Here is a 21,546-nt window from a genome sequence, read left to right as displayed (position 1 = left end):
CTGTGATTTATTTGAGAGAAAAGGGGAAGTGTTTAGCAGGAAAACTTTCAAGAAAATTGGGCTGTTGTAGAAAGGGATGAAGAGCCATGAACTATCTTCCTTTTCTCTTAGTGTTTGAGGTCTTCAGGCCATGTTACATCAGAAATTTCTTATGCAATCTAAGAGCAGATTTAGCTGGTATATCCATTTGCATTCTAGGAATTTTAACAATATTATTTTGTTTAGTAATCAGTGTAAATTGTCTGCAATACTGAAAGTTTTGGAATTTCTTTGTTCTTTAGAAATAAAAAAGAGAAAAGAAATCAGATTGCCTCTTTCTTAGCCTATTTTTGGGGTTTTCTAGATAAATATCCTGAAACTTTTTTTGAGTCATATGAATGTACCTGCAGCTATCAGTGAAATAGTCTTAACTTGCAGTGAGAATCCCCCAACAAAGTTACAAAATCGAGTACTTTTTTGTGGAGTGCCCTGTTTCCGAGATGAAAACCACTGTTGTCACATCTTCTGGTTCAGGTAACTGAACCTGCACAATGTTTATCAAGCCTGCTGCATACTTCAGCATCTGGCTGTCTGATCCATTCTGTATTTGGGATACAGACTGGAAATGCACAGAGTACACTGTTCCCTCATCACAGAATTAGCAAAGAGAGAGCTACTGCCATTCATTTCACTGGCATATGTTGGCAAAAGGTCACCTTTCAGATGGAAACTTGATTGTGGAAACAGTTGTGTAGGAAGATACCCTGCTCCAGAAATACCACTAACAAAAAAACAAGAGGGAACAGTGTGCTCTCTCTTCAGTGTGGCCTTGGACCCATTTATTCCCTTCTCTTATTGCTCCTCATGTGCCTCTCCCATGATGAGGACAGACCAAGGCACTGATAGCAAACAGGGACTGGACTGGACTGGTGGAAGAGAAGAGAGGGAGGTGGGGCCACTGAGAGATTATCCACTGTGGCCCTGGAGGCCAAGCTATGATGTGTCATTTCTCTGTGCTGATGAACAGCAGTACTAGTATTGCTCTTTCCAGAGCCTTTGGTCCTTCAGTCATGTTTTTAGTTATGCCTAATGGTTTCCTCTTTGATCCCTAGAGTAAGGAAGGATTTCCCCCCCCCAGAATAGCTCTTGGGTCATCTGCACTTCTTGGTTCTCTAGGATTTTAAAGGGGCACAAATCATTGTGTTCCCAAAGGTGTGGCTCCTTTCCTTCTCCAAATTGCAGCAATTCCTCTAATTTAGACATTTCATTACTTAGATACTTGACTTTGTCACTTCCCATGTATGATCTTTTTCCGTTGTCAAAGTTATCATGAGGGTAGGGGAAGAAGATACAGCTTTCAGCATGCTGTTTTGCACTTAGGACGAACCACATAAAAGTTTGTCTGAGAAAAAAAAACAACCCTGAAAATGTCTCCCCAATAGGCCTTCATTCTTAATTTTTCATTATTCTGCAGCCTCTCTAAATATCTCCCCTTCTAAACCCTGTGCATTAATCAAGGGTGTTCTGCAGTAGCATTAATTCAGCCACCATTCACTTCTATTCTTACTCCATTTTCCATTCAGATTTCAGCCTGTTGAGTTTGTCTGTACACTGGCAGACAGGCTGTGCTTCCTGTCACAGCAATGGAAATCCAGACTAACATTAAAATTTCAGTGGAGCTGGAGCTGCAAGAGCACCAAAGAGCTAAAATTGCAATTTGGCCATATTTGGGGAAAAGAAAGCTTCCATCCCATCACAAAATGGCTGAAATTGCAGTCCAAGAGAATAAATTAGAGGTTTTAAAATGAGTTTTCTGGGTACACTAGAATCTAGGCTCTGGGCTTGGGATTTTTACTCGTCACAGTATGTAAACAAAATAACAATCCGAGTTACAGCTTTTCATGCCTACTGTTAGAAAACCAAGCACTGACAGGAGCTATGACCAGAGTTTTAGAGAAATGCTGATATGATCTAGTATGGTTTCTCAGATAATTATCTGGGTATCTTTAAAAGAGTCCCAAAAAATCCCAAGCAGGCTACCAGTTTGCCTTTATGTTAAAGAATGAGGAAGTAATGACACATGTCCTGAGCCAAGTGTTCAGCTGTTAAAGTCAAGAAAGAGATTCCAAATTTGTTATGATTAAACAAGTGGATAGTTTAGAAGCTAATTTTAAAATAACTAAAGTCTCCCTTAAATCACTGGAAGTTGTATAGTGCCATAATTGTTCCCAGCAGATACTCTTGTTCTCAGGCAAATAAAAATGTACATGCGTACTAGAAGAGTAATTGCAACAATTACTATCATTCACTTATTCCTGAGGACTCCGGTCTAATGGGAGAACAGTAAGCCGCTGAAATCCCCATTTAACTACTATAGACAATTAACTTCTGAGTACCTCCATATAAAGATTACATTTAACAGTTGTCTAAGAGAATCTTCCTTTCTTCTCTACCATGAAGAATCATAACACAGACCTTGAGTGAGTGGCTGGGTAGGCTTTATTCTGCTTTTTCTGCGTGCTTATATGTTGTCAACTGCTAGACTAAATACTTTCTTTCCTACAACTACAACTCTTAAACCATCTTTACTCTTCCGTTGCTGCTGCAAATAATTACTTGTTATGAATAGTGCTATGCATTCTTGGTACAGATGGAAGGTTGATTCTTTCACATCTGTATTACAAGAACATGCTGTAGCTGGCTGCTGTAGAGATGCAGGAATGGGGTCATAGGAAGAGGGTTTTTTACAACCTCCATTCTATGTTGTTTTCCTTGCACACTCATTAATTTTCATTGTGAGTCTTTTCACACCATTCTTTCTGTGCATTCAGGTGCCTTCATACTGCAAGTACAACCACCACACTTAGAAGGAAAATTCAATGTATTTCTTCAGAGGGAATTTTAAGCTGGTTTTCTGTACCTTAAAATGTTATAGCTGGTGTCTGATACATAGGAACCTTCCAGGGCCAGAGCTTCATATGACATGTCACAGTGGAAAGGGAGCCTTTTCTTTTTTGGGAAAGATGTGGAATTTTTGTTTCCAGCCCTCAAGATAGCAGCCCATAAATGTGTCGCTGGTATAGGACTAAGTGCTACCACCAAACACATATAAATTTGTAAGACAGCTTGGAGGAAGCCTTCCCTATTTGGGGAAAGAAACATTTCCCTGAGAGGCTGATTATTTTTAATGCAAATAGCTGGAAGCTGTTCATTAGTGTTTGCTGGGAAAGGGACATGAGTTCACACGTACATTCCTGGCTCTTTTCAAGTTAAAAATCTCATCCAAGTTTCAAAGTTGTAGACATTTCTTCTGGCTGTACCTATTTCTGGTTTGGACTGTTAGAACAAGTCTCAAAGGAGGTGGATTAATGGGTAGAAAGGGAATGGCTCAAAGCTGCATGATTAACTCCATCTATCATCTGCCTGTAATATGACATATGGTTGCTTCTTTATTAGAGGTCACATGTTTTGGTAGGAACACCTGAAATAAAGCCCAGAGGTGAGTACATCTATGCTAAATGTTCTGTGATAAAAAAGTTTTCAGATTAAGGTTAGAGGGAGAATAATTTCTGTTAACTGAACTTCCTGGTCTTTGTTTCTCCTGGGTAGAAAAGGTGAGACCCCTGCATATTAGCATTGAAGTTGACAAAATTGTTCCAGTTTACTCTAGCTGAGGACCTGATGCAAGGGACTGACAGAGCAAAAAGAGCCTGGAAAAATTAGCCTTAGCTCTTCTCAGCCTCTGTTGTAGAGCTGCTGCCAGGCAACTGAAAGGAGCTGAGCTAGCTCTTCCATTTCTTCAATGAATGACAGGCCAGTGATCTCTGTCCTTACTATGGAGAGGAGTATGAGAAAAGTTGGAAAATACGCTGTAAAGCCATGAAAGATATGACAACAAAGCAAGTTGTCCTGTATATGAGGGAGTTCAGATTGCCTCACTTTTTAGGAGGACAAGAATTTCTTTCCCTCTCTTTTGTCCTGCTGAAAAAAAAAAATATGAGCACTGCAGAAATACTAAAAGCAATTTTAAATATGAGGCAGGATCTTCCAAAGAACTAAGGCCTAGAAATCTTAAGCAGACAAATTCAGATTTCAACGTTGTGCAAAAAGATAGCTTCCAGACCTGGCTGTCTACAGCTTGTCCAAAGAAGTCACATAGATACCTAAATATCAATAATCTGTCTGCGGTGGCTGTGTTTGCTTATTTGAGGGCAAGGCAGGGTGTCATGGGTTCTGCAAGATCTGATGGTTTGTAGAGGGCTGCTGAGGGAGGAAGGCTTTCTGGGGCTGTGCTGAATGGCTGTCATGGAGTCCAAGTTTGGGAAGTAAACATCCAATATTGTCTGCCTGTAGCTGGTGGGTCTGCCAACTGTGCCAGCATTTCCTTTTAGAGGGAAATAATTGACCAAAATTATTGCTGCCAAAAGTAGCACATGAACAGTGTAGATAATCAGGAAGTCAGAGCCCTGGGGTGAAATAAAAATTAAATCAAACTGGCAACATAGACACTAGAGTCACTTGGCAAACATTATCCATAGTAAGGGAATGATGTGGCTGAGGTTTCCAGGGAATTGTCTGTATTGATTTTTTTTGTAGAGAACAATCCATGTAGCCCATATTTATAGGTGAAGCCTTAGCTAGAGAAAACACTTCCACCTCCACTGGATTCAGCAGACTCAGGACAGCTCAGGCTCAGCTCAGAATATTAGGTTCTAAGCCTGCCATGGCCAGGACCATTTTTAAAAGCTTTAACTCTTTCATTTCCTCTTTGTTGTGTGACTTTTTTTCTCATCCAAATGCTACATTTTATAAAAATGATAGTAGTACTGTCAGCATGGTATATGTACAGTGAATCACCATCCATTTACAGTTCTTCCCATTTGCATGAATTTGGAAGGAAGCATTACTCATGTTTATGAGCAACTGAAACTAGAATAGAGTACTCAGTACAATGGGAGCCCCTTTGAGGAAGTGTAGGGGGGCAGCTCAGTGGCCTCGCTCGCACAATGGAACATATTCTTTGAGATTACTTTGCTCTAAGTAGCCCTCACAGGAAATAATTATTTTGGTAGATATTAACACACTCTAACTTGTAGGATAAGCATTTCCAAATTACTGCTTTCCCTGAAGACAGTGGCTTCTTTACGCCTAGGCAAACCTAGCTTATGTCCAAATTCAACAACTCTCTGCCTGAGAAGTGCCCTATTCTTAGACTGTGGTGTTGCCAACACCAGCCCACAGAGTTGTTTTCTGCCAAAATACTATGAGAAACAGACCTTTCATTGTATTTCTGCCACTTGAAAAAAAGTACTGAGTCATAGCACACTGGAAATGTTTGTGCTGGGCTGCATAGGAAAACATCATAAATATATTAGAAAGAGTTTTAAATATTTCCACACAGGAACTAGGGACCAAAATTCCTGATTCTTAGCTGTGAAAAGTGCCTAAAGCAGGAGGAAGCCCATTTCAAACCACAGCAGGAAGCATCTGCTTATTCATTTGGATATACATGTGAATTGTGACAAGAACTTGCTAATTTTATAATGTTTGGGGTTTTTTTTCTTAGAAAAGAAATCCTGCTTTTATTTGACATGTCAGCGTTTCTTTAAACTATCCCTTTAAATGGGAAATGGAAGATAGGTATTTTGCTGTTTACAAAGACCTTGACGGATTCAGAGGATAGGAATCCTTGCTGGTGAAAAAAAATTATGTGATGGCTTATTAGAAGTCACAACCACACAAGAAGCAGAAAAAACTTTCCATGCTTTATTTCAGAGTTGTCCATTCTGTCTACTGCTGCAAGGCATAAAGTCAATGAGGAAGCCAACTGGGTGCTGAATGTTTAGGTATCACCCCTAGTGTATCTTAGGACATGGAGTCAACAAGTATTGATACCTAAAACATGCCAGTGACATGTAATGGCACAGACTTACCCCTCATCACATGAACCAACAGGTGCATGCCCAGCTTGTTCATGTGAATGGGCATTTTGGTCCTTTGGCTGGGCTGTTGCATGGCTGACCTGCCTGACCACTGCTAAAAGGCTCATGGGAGACAGCAGACTGTTTATTGTCCTTACAGGCTAAATCTGGCCTGTAAACCAGAGATTATCCCAAAATTGACTGATAACCAAGCAACATGTGTTAGAGCTACCTAGAAAACTTCTATCTGAGCCAGCAGGCAATTACTAGGATTAGAAAGCTAGGTATATGGGCTTCTACTTCACATTGCTGCTGACTCATATACATATGGACTCATTTATAATAAAACCAGAATAATCTTAACCTTTCCTATACACAAAGTTTGACCCTGAAGAGGTCCTGCTACATATTGCTTATTGCAGCTGTCTGCACAATCTTTCAGATGATGTTAAAATACAATCAAATGTTATTATCTCCATAAACTTTAGAGATTATTAAAAGCAATGTAAAAACTCTTGGTTTTGCTGATTTCAGGACAGTCTGAGAGTTTATAAAAATTAAAGTGCATTTACAGCTCTACTAAGCTTTTAGGATGAAATTGGACTTATTACATTTCTGAGCTTTTATGTCTCAGAAACATGAGGCTTTCTGGTGTCATTTTTCCTTGGCTTCAGCACATTATTGTTGATGACTCCATTAGCCCAAATTCTACCTCTTAAACTACTTGCACATACTTTTAATTGAGAAACATGCTCACAAGTCTCCCAAGTGTCCATGTGGCATCTCAAAACGACAATCATTGATTCAATCCTCCTTTTGTAATTGGAAGTAATTTTGTAAATGTTTTTTACAAAACAAATTATCCTATATAACATTTTGCCTGTTCAGTCAAATTTCCTTTCATTAGTATTAGTCAAATTTCCATGATTAGTTGCATGTGGGTTTTGCAGTATGTGTAATATCCTTGGAGGTTTTCATAGAGCAGCCCTGCAGGATAAAAATTAGTAAGCAGCAGAGCTTTTGGAAATAGAAAGAAGTGATTCGTGACTATTCTCATGGTTAGTTCTCAGTCCTGGTTTCCCAGGGTCATGTTTATTTCAGCTGATAGTTTAACAATTTGTTTGAAAGTCCTAAATCTTTTAAACATTTTTAACAAAGATTAATATTAACCTGAAAGATCATCATAGAGGGGCATTATTATCTGTTCAGTAACTGATACACTTCAATAATTATTCTTCTGTTTTGAAAGTTTTCGTTTCTCTGTCAGAAACAACGACATGTAATTAGGCAACTAGCTACATAACCTTGGGGGTAAAAAAGTAAATTGCCTATTTTCAAAGACATTCGTCTGCAAACAACTCATAAATTGAAATGTATTTGTATAATCTGTTTGGTGAATATTTACAATTAATCCTACAAACACAGAAGTCAGGATGATGTGACAGTCAAGTCACAAGTAGGAAAGAATGGACTAAATTAAACTGATCACTTACTACCATAAACAATTCATTCAGCTCTGGGTCTGGAAAAAATTGCATTGCACTAATCAAGCTAGTAGAAGTAGATTCCTCTTTTTCTGAAAACCTAGAGGCAATTAATAGTGTGAGGGCAGTAAGCCTTGTATAAGGAAGGTAAATATCTTTAATGATATCAGGGAAACTATTTGGAAATAGCGAAATCTCTGTAGTCCTGCAATGATGGGAAGGGAGAAGGGGTGCTTAGCTCTTTATTTGACCTGTATTGGAGGAAAAGTGCAACCTTTCTTATCAGTCTTTCCACTTGGCTTTTTTGTAAAGAGGTTTAACTGTCATCATCACTTTAGCACGTCAACATGTTCTTGGCTTTTCCTTTCATCCCTGGGGATAGGTTATGCTAGTTTTCATTTGTTCATTAGCTTAAAATAATGCATTGAACCTAAGCTAATATAGGAGCACTAGAGCCAACATCAGTTCTGGACAGTCAGAAAACCACAAAAATGTGGAAAGCAAGAGACAGCACAGGAGCACTTGAATTCTTGCTGCAGCCTGGCCGTAAACACTGGCAGGAAGTGAGAAGAGCACACACTGTACACAAGTCAGGCATGAACAGGCAGTCTAAGAAGGAGTGTGTTGTTCAGCTGTCATCAGCTGAAGTAGTAAAGTACTGGTTTAAGACATCAGTATAGATTTCAAAACAGAAAGAGCAACTCCACAAGCATGACCAGAGTTGCACCTATGTTAGGAAAGCTTATTTGTTATTGTTCTGTCCACTGAAGGAGAGCAGTGCTTCAGGACTAAGCAGCTGGGAGAGAGCAAACCATCTGGGGCCCAGGTGCCGCAGCTGAGTACATGTGAGTTCCAGAAAACCCAACTCATACTCCTCTCTTTGAAACAGCACTAGCCTCTGTTAAGCTGCACAACAGAGAAACCTCTTCAGTTGCTGACTAGTATTTGAGCATTGCATCTTGCTGAAAGTAACATGAATCTCATTAATCTAGACAGCCATGGGCTCTCATACCAAAATCCATAGCTTCACTGTGCACCCTGGACTGCAGAGTATTCCCTTGTCCATCCTTTCCCCTACAGTGGGGACAGTATCTTCCAGAGCCCCTTTTGACCTGACAGCAAAGTCACTTCATGTGCATTTCCTTGCCCAAAAACACCCCAGTTTGTCTATGAATATATTCATGTACAAAATGCTGCACGACATTTGCTGCTTTGTAAGAAAGGTCAGCATTCAGACACAGTTTGGCCCTTCTGACATCCTGGCCCCAGAAATAGGAGTTTTGCCATGGATTTAATTGGGCCAGGATTTCAGTTCTGTTAAGGTGGTAAGCCTGGACCATGGACCACATGAGAAGATTTTCTGCCCACATTTTGGTTTCTGCTATATTCCATCCCAGTCAGACACATTATAAAGATTTTTTGTTTGGTTTGGTTTGGTTTTCCTTCAAATAACTAGCTAATCTTGTTTCTAGTTCTGGATAGAACATGAAAGCGAGGCAAGAAGTATGTGGTTTAAAGTTAATATAAAGCTGCAAATTTTAACTTTAGGTCTACGCTCCCTGTTTTCAGATGCTCAGGGTTTGTGTGAGACATGTAAGCCATAGGCTGTGGTATGCTTCCGTGGCTACATCACGTTTTAGGAAGTGATGCTGCGAGGATGTAGATTAACTTGTTGATTTGTTATTTCATTTGTGGTTGTTCCATCAGCATCACTATCGTTCAAGTAAGACAGACATGGGCTGAATTTTTATGACTTCCAGGCAAATAATCTCATATGTTGTAGGTGTAGGAACTACCTGAAAGGCTTGAGATCAGTTTCAAATCCAAGCAGTTCTGAACTTGAAAAATATGCTTAATTTGGCTCTTGAAAACATAAGGCCTAAAGCCTTCTAAGAGTGCCCTATCACCACAGAGCACATGCACAAATCTTCTCTATAGTTTGTAATTTAAATTTTAAAAGCCATCTTTGCTGTTAGGTAGCAGAGCGTTCAATTATTTCAATTTCAGAAAGATATAGTTGTGCTACACTGTGTGCAGTTTGCACTGGTGTTTTATACCTGGGTAAATGCACTTCAGTGGGTGTAGCTAAAACCCCATGGAGACAGTTGTATGTTTTCCAGCAAGACCAAATGTGTCTGGGGATGATATAATAAGCTACTTCTGTAGCATTTATGAAAACCCTGATGATATAGACTGTTTTTTCCTAATGGGGACTAGAAGCACAAGAGACTTCAGCAGATGGAGGTACTAGCCATTTTTGAAAATTTTCACAAAGCACTTCATGCGCTTTGCATCAGATACCACTCACAGATAAGAAAGCTTGAGAGGCACCCGCACTGTAATGCTGTCTGGCAGAAAATGTCTCTACAATAATGTTGAAGAAACAAGAGGTACAGAGCTCTTCTTGCTCTACAGTTAAAGTGCTGGACTTGCGATCAAAATAATAACAACACAGTTAAAGTCTTATTTTCAGAGGAGCTAACTGCTTCCAGTTTTCATGGCCTTCCTTTGGAAACTGAAGGAGAAGGAAGACAGCAAAATAAAGAATGTACATCTCAAGAAGGCATATTTTTAAATGTTCAGAGATTTGGTTGGGAAGATCCTACTTTGGGCAGTTGTGAGGGAAAGGTTGCTAAGGAAGAGAAAATAGCTATTAAGAACTTAGAGTATTACTGACAATGAGCATGGCACTAGCATATAGGATTGAGACACAAAATCTAGAGCGCAAAGTGAGATAACATGAGTAAATTCCCTAAAGGGCAACAAGAAACACTTCTGCAGGTACACTAAAAGTAAAACAAATCCCAGGGAAATGGCTAACTACTGAACAGAAAGGGGAAATGTTACTGAGAAAGCCAAGTGCTGTTTTTATCTCAGGGGCTTCAGGAGCCAGCTGCAGACAGGTAACCAACACAACTCACACCACAGTAAAGCAGTATGATCTGCACCTGGGATAAGGAGAGAATGGGTTGAAAAGGGCATAAAGAAGCAAACTATATTGAGATTAACTGGGGTTGATTAATTATAGCCCAGAATACTTGGAGAATTACCTAATGTAATTTCAGAACCATTTTTGGTTCTTGCAAGAAAGTTGAGATATCAAAGAAGGGGAGAGTGCAAATGTAATATTTGTCTTTAAAAGACAGAAGAATCAGAGCATTGTAGAAAGATCAGCTAACAAAATGAAAAAGGCAAACACCACACTGCACAAACTGGGAGACTGGGCAGAAAGTTATGTGAAGTCATCCTTCAGCTTGCTTCTGCATCAGTAGTGCCTTCACTAGAGAAGCAAGTGGTGGCTGGGACACCGTGTAGCTAGAAAGCTGTGCCCAGCCAGAAGGAGGTAAGAGGGCTGCAGTAAGATAAGTCAGAAGTCTGGAAAAAATTGAAGCATGTGTGTCCACTCAGAGAAGAGGGGGCTGAATGGAGAGCAGCAGCCATTCAATACATTAAAGGCTGCAGCAAAGAGGAAGGAAATCACATGTCCTCCATGTCTGTCACAGGCAGGGCAAGTAGTGATGAGACTTAACTACAGCAAGTGAGACTTCAGCATTAGGAAAAGCTTTCTAAAGGGAAGAGTACCCAGCAGAGCAGCAGACAGATCACAGGTTTCCATTTCTAGTGCTGGAGGCTTTTAACTGCTCAGACATCCATCTTGAGCGGTTTGAGTGCTATAGAAATCTTGCTTAGGATCACGATCCCCCCATGCCCCCCATTTTTTTGGAGGGGGCATTGAAAAGTGTGTAACACATTACAGTGAGCAGATGCAGCACTTGTAAAGCTTTGTGAATCTTTTGCAGGTGAAGTCTCTTTGCCTTACTGTAAGATCGTAAGTGTAAGAAGAATATTTGCACACAGCATCCTGACACCTGTGGAACAAGTGACCTGGTTTTCTTTGAAATACATCACATAGAAGGAGGTTCCTTGACTGTCTGATAAAAATATCATAGTACATATCACATGTAGTTTTGAACATCATAGCACTTGCTCACTGGCTTCTCAAACTCATAAAAGGAGTTAGTAAGGACTGCTCTCAGTTTTGGAATTTTTTTATTCCACAAAAATCTATTCAGGAAGGAAACCCTGCTGAAATATATGGTCAGGTTGATAGTGGCCCTCCAATGAAATTATGCAGCCTTTTACCACCAAATCATGCATTAGTGTTCTCATGAGTTTCTGTGGTATTCAATGAGTTATTACTTATTTATTATAAATCCAATGGCAAGTGGCAGACATCAGAATGGCAAGATTACTAGCCAAATATGATATTGCTTGTTCACAGACACTCAGGAAGCATCTGGAAGTTTGTTTTATGGGAAAAGCTTTATTTGAAGATTTCCATTACTCCTGGGTTTCACTTCCATAAAATCCAACAAAACAGCTGTTGTGGAATTTTGGGTTATTCCTGGTTGCAGCCTCAGCTGAGACTGGGATGTGTACATAATAGCACAAGAATGGGAGCACACAGATGGAAGGCATCTGACACTCTGCCACATTCAGCCAAGTCACCCAGGACATGAGGTTGGCCAGTGGCCCCACCATCACTGTGATCACTGTGTGTTCCTTCTGAACAGCACTTCTTCCTGGAAAGGGAGGCATTACCTGAAGCAATGTATGTCTTGTTATATGTAGTGCTTATTCAGAAAGAAAAAAAAAATCCCCATCTTAGCCCAAGGGGCTGACTTAAATTCTTGCATGACCTGTGATAGGAAGCTTTAGGAAAAGAAATAAAAATAGCCTTGGGAAGGGTGGAGAGCCCCAGCTATTTATGATTTAATGTTCCAGCAGGGTTCACTCTTCTTTCTTCCCTCAGTGGTTTCCTAAATGAACACCTACATTTTGCCCAGGTTTCAGAGCATTAGTATCTTCAGCTTACAGCTTTGTGGTCCCTGCCTCTCTTGCAGCTGGTAGTATTGTTTAGGAGAACCTGCCCTTTTCCAAGACCACGGGCCTGGAAGCCTTCCAAAAGGTTTCCTGGGAAGATGCCCATGATTGTGTGATATCACATGATACCTAAAGCACTGCAGTTGTCATCTGCTATGTAATATGCATCCTGCTCTTCCTTGTGGAATAGAAAGCACCTCTCTCTCTGGTGTCCTCTGTGCATCTTTGTTTTCTATTCCTGTCTACCTTTCTGCAGTGTACAGGATTCCCTACCATGGGACACTTTTTTCCAGCCACTCCTCTGTCTCTCTCCTTTCCTGGATATAGACTTTATTTACCTTATACCCTTTCCTCTAGACTCTGCACAGGCCCAGGCATGTCTACAAATGTCTGTGGTTTCTTTTCAAAAGACAGCTTGTCCCCAAGTCCAGCCAGATCCTCACAGATGTTTATTCAAACTGCCAAGCTTTCAGAGGTTTGCCCACTTAATTTCTAGCTAGTGTGCTGGAGTTGTTTGGAGAATGCCATGGTAACAGAAGAAAACACTGCTGTGTCATTTCATGGTAAGCAAAAGTCTGAGGAGCTGGGCCTGAAATTTTTAGTGGTCTTCCTCACTCTTTCTTCTTCACCCTTTCTTCTTCCATTTCTCACAACCTTTTGGGCAAGAATGTTTCTGTGTAAAAAACATGCCAGCCCAGAGAAGCACAATCTGTGCCAGGTCACTTAGACATGATTACAATACAAGTAACAGGACACATCAAGATAATCATAGGTGTTTTAGCTATTCTGGAACTTCTGGAAACAATATGGAAACAATGTGGAAACAATATTGCCCAATGTCAATATTAAGAAAGATTTTTCTCGGTGACTAATGTGATGAAAATTATAGTTAAATCTGCAAAGCCTAAATGAAATATCATTCACTGACTTCTACCTACAAAATTAATTAATTAAATGTATTTTTTTAAAGTGGGATTGTGCTACTAAGGGGGGGAGGGGGGGGGGGAAATCCCACAGGAAATTATCCTTGTGCTTCCTGCCTTTTTGGTGTTGCACCAAACAACAGCAATAACTTTATCAGAGGAATGAATGCTTGTGGAAGTGCTGTTGTGTTCCATGTACTTACTCAGCCCTCCTCTGCCCAGTACAGTGGGGATCTTCAAGATACTATTTTCTACCAGTTTTGAATCAGATAGAGTGTTACCTTTTCTCACTGGTTGCTGCCAGCCCTGAATGTACTGATGTGCCATGCTACAGTATCATCATTCTCTTGGTGCAAGTGCAGGCCCATGCATCAAGAGAGTCCCTTTGGCCTTTTAGCACCTCAGTGATTTGAGTCACAGCACTACACCAGCAAAGAACATATCCTTTGATGCCGTAAACATAGACCATTCTTTCTATATCTTTAGTCTCTTTATTGTCAGTTCAGGTCTGTGAAATTGTGGTCCATTTTGGAGCCACAGAATTTTATATATAAGAGAGAGACAAATACACAATGTTTAGAAAACCTTCCCTGTACTATATTTTCCCTAATGAAAAATAGATAATATATGACAAAAAGCTTGTTTCAGGTTTGCAATTACTTTTGTATATAAATTCAACCCCGTGTTTATTTTATCTGAGCAGATTACCTCTCTGTACAAATTACCTCTATCAGTTCTCTGTAGCATCTCATTAGTAAATCCAGTAATTCATGTTGTCATTTGGATCCTAGGGATCCTAGCTTAGAGGTTCTGCTTGCAGAACTCTCATGAGCATGAAGCTTGAGGGTATGAAAGACTCGGAGCAGCAAAAAAGCACTGTTTTCTAACCTGCAGCCCACAGAATAAGCACAACTAGCATACAGCCCTCAAATCATACAGTGTAGTGTCAGGATGGGGCTTTGGAAAATGACAAAATTTCAGAAGTCAGTAGTTCACGAGTTTTCTTTTTTTTTGGCTGCTACCTGAATGTATCTGACTGTGCATTTTCTTTTTAATATAAATTAGCCTCAACTGACCATCTGCCTAGCACATATTAACTTTGATTTGAAAATAAATCTAACCCATCCCCCAGCAAATCCTTAGTCACTGTGTTCCTGTGCAACTGGAAAACCCCAATGAAGCAATATAAACTCAGTAATAATAACAAGTAATGGCTACAGCTTAATGAAGGGAGGCAATACTACTCTGGAGAGATGCCTAAATGGATGTGGTTGTTCTGGTAGCTTGGTCTTGTGTTGCTTCTCTTCCCTTCATATTTGTTGGTCCGTATCTTGTTGCATATATGTATAGACAAAACCAGGAACTGCTTCAGTTTGGAGAGGAAGGCTGGTGTCCAGATGATATGCTTGGATTGGACTCACACCAGTTTGGCCGCAGCTATCCTTTCCTTTGAAATTAGGCAAAAAGCAGGTCTGTCTTTACCCCTATATGAAAGGCAGATCCTCCAGGTCCAAGGACCTGCCTAAAAATTAGCCTTTTTCTACATCTCTTTGAGATGTAGCACTGCATTTTCAGTATTGGTGACTTGTTTAATTTGGTCTTTTAATTGCTGAGTGCAATTGGCTGTTCACTACAGGAGCTGGGCAATTAAAAGGAATCAATTATTTGTTTTTTAAAGTACCACTGTAAAGTAGTGAGGCTAGAAATCAGGACCCAAAACACATGCATTCAGACAAAGAGACTTTAAATACCAAAGCTAGAAAACAAAACAAAACCAGTAAGAAATGCAAGAGGTCTCTCCTTTTTCTCTACCTTTTGATTTGCTGTTACTAGTCCTCACCTAAGACAACCCCTTTGGGGAGACAAATGTTTTCTGTCCCTCCCTGGTTTTGAGACTAATGCCTTCTGACCAAACTAGCAGTACTGGAGATGCAGCTGTGTCATGGAATTCGAAGATATCTCAGTAAAGAGCACATCCTAGTCTCTGTGAAGGGCCTTGTTTCAGACCAAAAGTAAATAGCAAGTGTCACACAGACCTGCCCAGTGATCCAACACTGGAAAACATGACTGGATTTTTTTTTTTCTTTAGTCATGAAAGAAGGTTAGACTTGTCTAAAATTGCCTTCATTGTATGAAGCTTTAAGTCAAGGAATTGAATCCAGAAGACAGATTTTAAGCATTAACCAGTGAAAACACAAGCAACTTTTCATTTCAGAAATCTCTCTAGAGAGTAGCCTTTCCTGTTTAACACTGAAGAATTGCACTTCAGAAAATCTTTGCTGCCATGCCTCAAGTCAGACATGATAAAAAGCAACAATCTTTCCAGGCTTATTTGTTCTTTCTTTCTGTTTGAATTTTAGCATCTTTTGTTAAATCCTGTTTAAGCTGTTACTATGGATAAAAAAGCTCATCCTTTGCTCCTGCATTCTCCTTGAAGTGTCATCTTTATCAAAGGACAATACACTTATGCATATTTATTTATTTATTTTTCTTGTAAATATCTCATTGATTGAAGTAAGAAAGGTCCAGGTCAACAAACATGCATCAACTGTACTCTCCCAGATCCATTTCCTGAAATCCTTTCCCAGCTGAGAACAAGAATGAACTCAGGGAGTCCTACTCCAGCAGCACAACAAGGAAGAAAACAAATTTGCCATTTATACTACACTTACTATGTAGTGCTCCAGATAATTATCTTTTCCTGTCTACGCATATACTATTTTAGGTATATACTTACAAAATCTAAAGTAAGCTTCACTCAGATCTTTGACTTGATGCTGCATGGCTTTCAACTTCTTGAATATTTAAGGGAAGAATGATGAGTTTGTGGTTAAAGTAAAAGTCTAGGAGTCAAGAGGTCTCGATTCTATTTCTGTACTGTGCCACAGACTTCCTGTACACCCTTGAACCACTCATGTGACCTCTTGGCATTTTTGTACCCCATCTACTAAATGGGCAGTAATCATTGCTTTATACATTCTGCTGCTGCAAGGCTTAATTCATGCTTCTCTGAAAGTGCTACAGGTTCCTCAGAAGAAAAGCACTTCAGAAATGAAGCCTGATCGCAGTTTTAATATTGTCTGAGCTGTCTAGCTTAGATGAAAACTCACCCAAAGGGAACGGTATTTGTAAATGTCATCCTTATAATGAAAAATCTCTTCCCTTTCTGCCCCACATACCTTCTCCACTTCCTCCCCTTCTTTCAACAAGCTGCAGCATTTTTTAAATACCTCCTTATCCGTTGGGACACCCAACTGATTGCCGACCTGGGTGTGGGTCTTGTTTTATGTGAAGATGTGCATGCATTTCTTTTGCAACATTATTTTCTGTGTCTGAGCTGACAAAATGGCTCTGCAGAAAGAATAGAGCATATCTGTATTTGATTTAAACAGGCATTCAGAGCAAGTTGAGCATTTCAGGGAAGGGCTTGGCCTTTAGTTTCATTTAAAGGGATTCCCAGACTTTAGCATTTCTGAGGGCTTGGGGCTTTTTAATAATCTCTTGAGGTTTTCTGAATGTACAGAGAAGCATGCTTCTGTTGGACATGAGTGTTTCAGTTGATGAATTATTACTAAACAATCCATTATTGAATCAGCATAATACAAAAATCACAGTGTTTGCACATGTAGAGCAGAAGAGAGAGCTTTACAGGAGCTAAATGTGTTGTCTAGGCCTGATAACTAAGGAAAAGTTTTTATTATTTGTATAACTGTTTAAGTGGTGCCACCTTTGTGCTAAGGCCAGCTCAGTCAAAATGTGACCCTGCTCAGAAGCTCCAGCAACTTTAAGGCTGGGCAAGGGCTGCAGAGACTCATGAGGGTTGCGAAATCCAGACCCTGATTCTGAATGTGGTGTCTGGTGTGTGCTGCATGTCCCAAGAACAGAGGGAGGTCTGTCAACCTCAGAGTGACTGTTTGAACTAACCTTGTGGAATAAAGGCTGATGGTGAACTGGGTTATCCTGGTCTGCTGTGCAGCCCACAGAATGCAAGAGCAGCAGAGGTGTGGGAGAGGAAGGCCTTTGTACCCAGAAGAAAATGGACCCTAATTACTCTGGACTACTTGAGTAACCCAGAGGACCCCTAAAAGTGATCCACTGGCTAAGTCACTATGTAATTGCTCACTTGGTCCTCTGAAGCCCCACTGCGCATGGCTCAGAAAGTGGATCCTTGTGTTTAATGTTCCACACACAGAGGAGAGTGCTGTAAAAAGACAATCAATTCCCTGAGCTGTGTGAGATAACCACTGACTTTTCAAACTTGTAGGAACCTGCCACAAAAGAACAGAATGAGAGCTGTGACACTCCTGTGATTTGAGGTAGCAGCATTGCTGTCAATGCTTTGTGAAAGGGATGAGAATAAGCATAAAGAAGAGGTAGAAGTCTGGCTTGTGAAAGAGAGAAAGAAGGAGCAAGTTGCTACTGGGAGGTGTAAACATTGGTGCTAAAAAGATTTTATGTTGTTTGAGAGACCTGGGGGAGCCTTCATCAAGAATGAGAAAGGAAAAACAGTGCAGCAAGGTTTGAAACATTCAGAACCATGAAAACAAGGAGAGGAAGCTGGAGCCACCTGCAGAAGAGAGAGGAAGTAGGAAGCCAGGATTAAGGGAGGACACAAACTTACATGGGGGTGCCAAGATGTGATAAGTTTAGGGTCCCATTTTCCCCTGCATGGGGAGACAAATATCAGCTACCAGTGGTTTGTGTGGGAGTAGGCCACAGATCTCAGATGAGGAGCCTTTACTATCTCCCCATCTGCTTTTCTCTGTCAATTAGCAATAGGAAGTATCAAGGCACTTACATTATGTGTGCTGTGGATATTATCTCTCAGAGCTGCAGCCCTTCAACCATTCAGCATTTTCAGGGAATGCAGGGCTCCTTTATCAGGAACTTTCAGAAGTTGCATTAATCAGTGGGGGATTTATTATTAGGCCAAGTGGATAGATCTGTGGTATTTGGCCTGCCATAAATTGTCATGCACCGAATATTTTCATTTTCCAGTCAGTATCTCATGAAGGTTAAAACGTATAGTTCTCAAAATGACAGACTCAGGAAAGCCTGGGAAAGCTGTGATATTGCAAAAACTATGTGTCCCTCCTACACCTTCAGTACATTCTCCTCATTACCACAAACTGACCCCAGGAACACTTGATCTGAATTAACTACAAGATCTGCAATATTTTGAAGATCTCTCTAGGCCATTTCCTGCCCTCTCCATGCTCCTTTACTTGGGCAGATATCCCAGTGAAGGTCCATGGGAGTTTTGCTTGAGAGATCTGTTCAGAGTTCCATTGGTGTTCTCCCTTTGCTGATTAGTGCAAAGTAGGGAGAGGAAACTACTAGATGATACAAAGAGAGGAGAAAAATAAACCTGTCAGACAGGAGCAATAAGGGCCAGGAGTAATGGGAAGAACTGTAAACCTGGTCAAAAATTGTTTTCAAATACCTCCCAGCAGTGCTGGACACAGACAGTTTGGTGGGTACACTTTGAGTTCAGCTATCCAATTTTTGCCCCACAAAATTTTTATCCCTTTTGCTTGTAGATACAATTACCAGGTGAAAGCTAGCCTAATTAAATGTGATGAAAAAGGCAATGAGAAGATTGCCTTTGGCAGCTGGCTCTTGTGTTATTTCAGGACTGAGAAGGTTTGGTATTAAAACAATGCTAGGTAGAAATAAGATTTTTGTAGGTCTGAGCTGCATCTATAGTCCTCTCACAGGGCACCTGTGCCTTTGTGTATTACCAGCTCACTGCATCAACTCAGCAAGTTAAGCAGTCACTCGGAAAGAAGTATCAGACAAAATTAAAATACAGTTCATTCTTCTTGATGGTTTGAACCACCCAAAGAAGGCTGTTTTCCTCATCAGAAAAGGCAGGTCGCACCACTTCAACCAGGAAAGTCACAGATGTAGCTATGCTTATTTCTTTTTTTTTTGTGATGGATTGACATGTCCTTGTGTAGACAGGAAGGTGGCAGTGTGCTTTATTTCTCATTTAAATACATATAGTGGCCACTTGGTTTTATTTCCTAAGATGGGTTTTGATTCATTTTCTTTCTCAATTTCACGATGAGGAATTCCAGCCTAGCTTCTTGTCGCAAATATTCTACTTCATGTTTGTCCTGCAGAGTAAGTGTTGCTTAAATATTTTAGGGATTTGATTGCTTCACTTAAGGATTCTGTCTCCATGACAACCCTTCTGTGCTTTGTAATACCTTTAGTGAACACGGTAGAGCTATTATTTATTTCAAGTTATATAACATTTAGCAATGGAGATGCAAAGGGAAATGAAATCAAAAGGAAAATACCGGAAGATCTAATTCACACCATTTTCTTTAAAAATAATTTTCAAAATTACCCCATCATTTACTGCATGGGAAGCCTGGTCATGTCAAAAATGCCTTGTTTTTCTCAAAATCCACTTCTGGACTTGTTATTTATATCACCACTGTGCTCTGATACAGGTGGCAGAGTTTGGCCTTCAACATCATCTTCATGACCATTACTGTTCTGTGAAAAAATGTTAACTTCATGTTGAAAATGCCTCCTCAAGCATTATGTAACCTTTTTTCCAGGCATCCAAATCAGCTCCCACAGTGCAAAAAACAGAACTCTGTTCTTGCCTGGGATGATGAATGACCATCTGCCACGTGATAGAAGGTGTGGCAAGGTCTCACAGCTCCTGTGAATCTTAAAAAAGATCTCATACTTCCATCATCTGGAAACCTGAATTATGCCAGTAATATGCTATTTCAGTTCTCTGCTCTTACTTAAAGTAATTTGGCTAAGTATTTAAAATTCCATTCTCAGACACATTCCTACATTTGTGCCTTCCTCTGTCTTCTAGATGCTGTCCTATATATACCTCAGTTTTCTAGTTCATGCCTTCATATATGGAGTAGCTAAGCTGTACATCTATTTGCTGCCATTGTGCTCAGTGACAGACTTGTGACAGTTGAGCTTTCCATGAGCTTTTTGTGAATAAAGCTCTTGGTAAGGATGTTTGTTTGTTTTTTAAATAGAAGCTTGATTTCTGGATGCATCTGTAGATGTGTTAAAACAAGGCCTTATTTTTACATAAGGTGAAATGCCAGGGTGTTCTTAAATCAGACAGTGCAAAAGTGGTTAAAGTTGGCCACACCATATCACCAGTCCATGCTGAGGAGTTTGCTGTGTAACACCCTAGTGCTTCCGTATCTCTGAAGGGCAGCAATAATAGTCAAAGACTGTCTCTGTCTCCTCTGCTCCTGTGTTATACTGGAACTTGCTCAGAGAAATGAGGAGCCAGGAACTACATGTGGTCCAGGCGTTTCAGTAAGATGTCCATATAACCATGTTTGGTACTAAAAGTATCATATGTCTGAGAAACTTTTCCCTTTTTCCTCCCTCTGTTATGAAAATTTTGGCACATTTAGAGTCTAAAACTTCATGTGGTGTCCATAAAGCATGAGCACTGTAGTGCTCTGTCAGGACAAAACTCCTGTAATCGACAGTGTTAATAATTCCAGGTGGTGCTACCTTGAATATAAAAGCAATCTAATTAGGCCACCTTCTGGCAGAATCTGATTTAGTCTTTGGCTCAGGAGAAAGAGGGAAGATGAGTGAGTGTGTGTACATAGTAGTGACTGTTGTAAAAAGCAGATGTTGCTGAACACAGCTTTTTTTAAGTTCCACTGCCTCCCTTCTCCTTTGTTTTTGTTGTTGCCTTGTTGTGTTTGGAGCATCTACTGAAAACCTTGGTGTAATACAGTATAGCCCTTGGGTCAAGCAGGATGATGATAAATGGCTTTTGCCTCACTTCTTGATCCTACAGAGGTTGCTACATGAGATTTGGTTCTTCCTGATTCTATAATTTGATTTTAATGGCTAGATACCATTGGAGCATGCAAGTTCTACGGACAATAGTGTCCTTTTACATTCAGAAACATCTGTTAGCTAAGCACTGTTGTGTAGCCTCAACTCTCAATGAGCAGATCTGTGTTTGAACACCAGCATTTTTTAACAACCTGGGAGACAACATTCTCAGGAGAAGAAAAAGTTTAATATGTCTTTTCTCATTTGATAGAGCTCTTTTCTCTCCCCTGTCTCCATGTTTCTCTATTCCACTTTTTTTTTTTTTTTTCTCTATTCCACTTTTAGGGCTATTAAGATTGAGAGCCTTTTCTAAGGGCTTAATGCAGCCTGGGAACAAAATGTGTAATTCAAGTAGTGGTGCTTTGCTGTTCCCTTGAAGCACAGGATAGAGCTGGTGCCATTCAGAGTAGTGTTTTAGGTTTGCAGACACTCAAATTTGGAACTTAAATTAGTTCTCTATGAAAAAGCTGCAAATCTTAAGGCAAATTAAAGAACTTTATAGAT

General features: G+C 40.1%; 1 protein-coding gene across 1 annotated transcript in view; it reads left to right on the top strand.

Moving 5' to 3' along the window:
* Positions 1–21,546, top strand: part of RAPH1 (Ras association (RalGDS/AF-6) and pleckstrin homology domains 1) — a 209,885-nt gene that overhangs the window by 62,894 nt on the left and 125,445 nt on the right. The gene's annotated exons all lie outside the window — the stretch shown is intronic.

The sequence above is a fragment of the Apus apus genome, chromosome 6 (assembly GCF_020740795.1).
Source record: "Apus apus isolate bApuApu2 chromosome 6, bApuApu2.pri.cur, whole genome shotgun sequence".
Taxonomy (NCBI): Eukaryota; Metazoa; Chordata; class Aves; order Apodiformes; family Apodidae; genus Apus; species Apus apus.
Note: the sequence above shows the minus strand (reverse complement) of the source record. Positions and strands in the feature narration are given on the sequence as shown.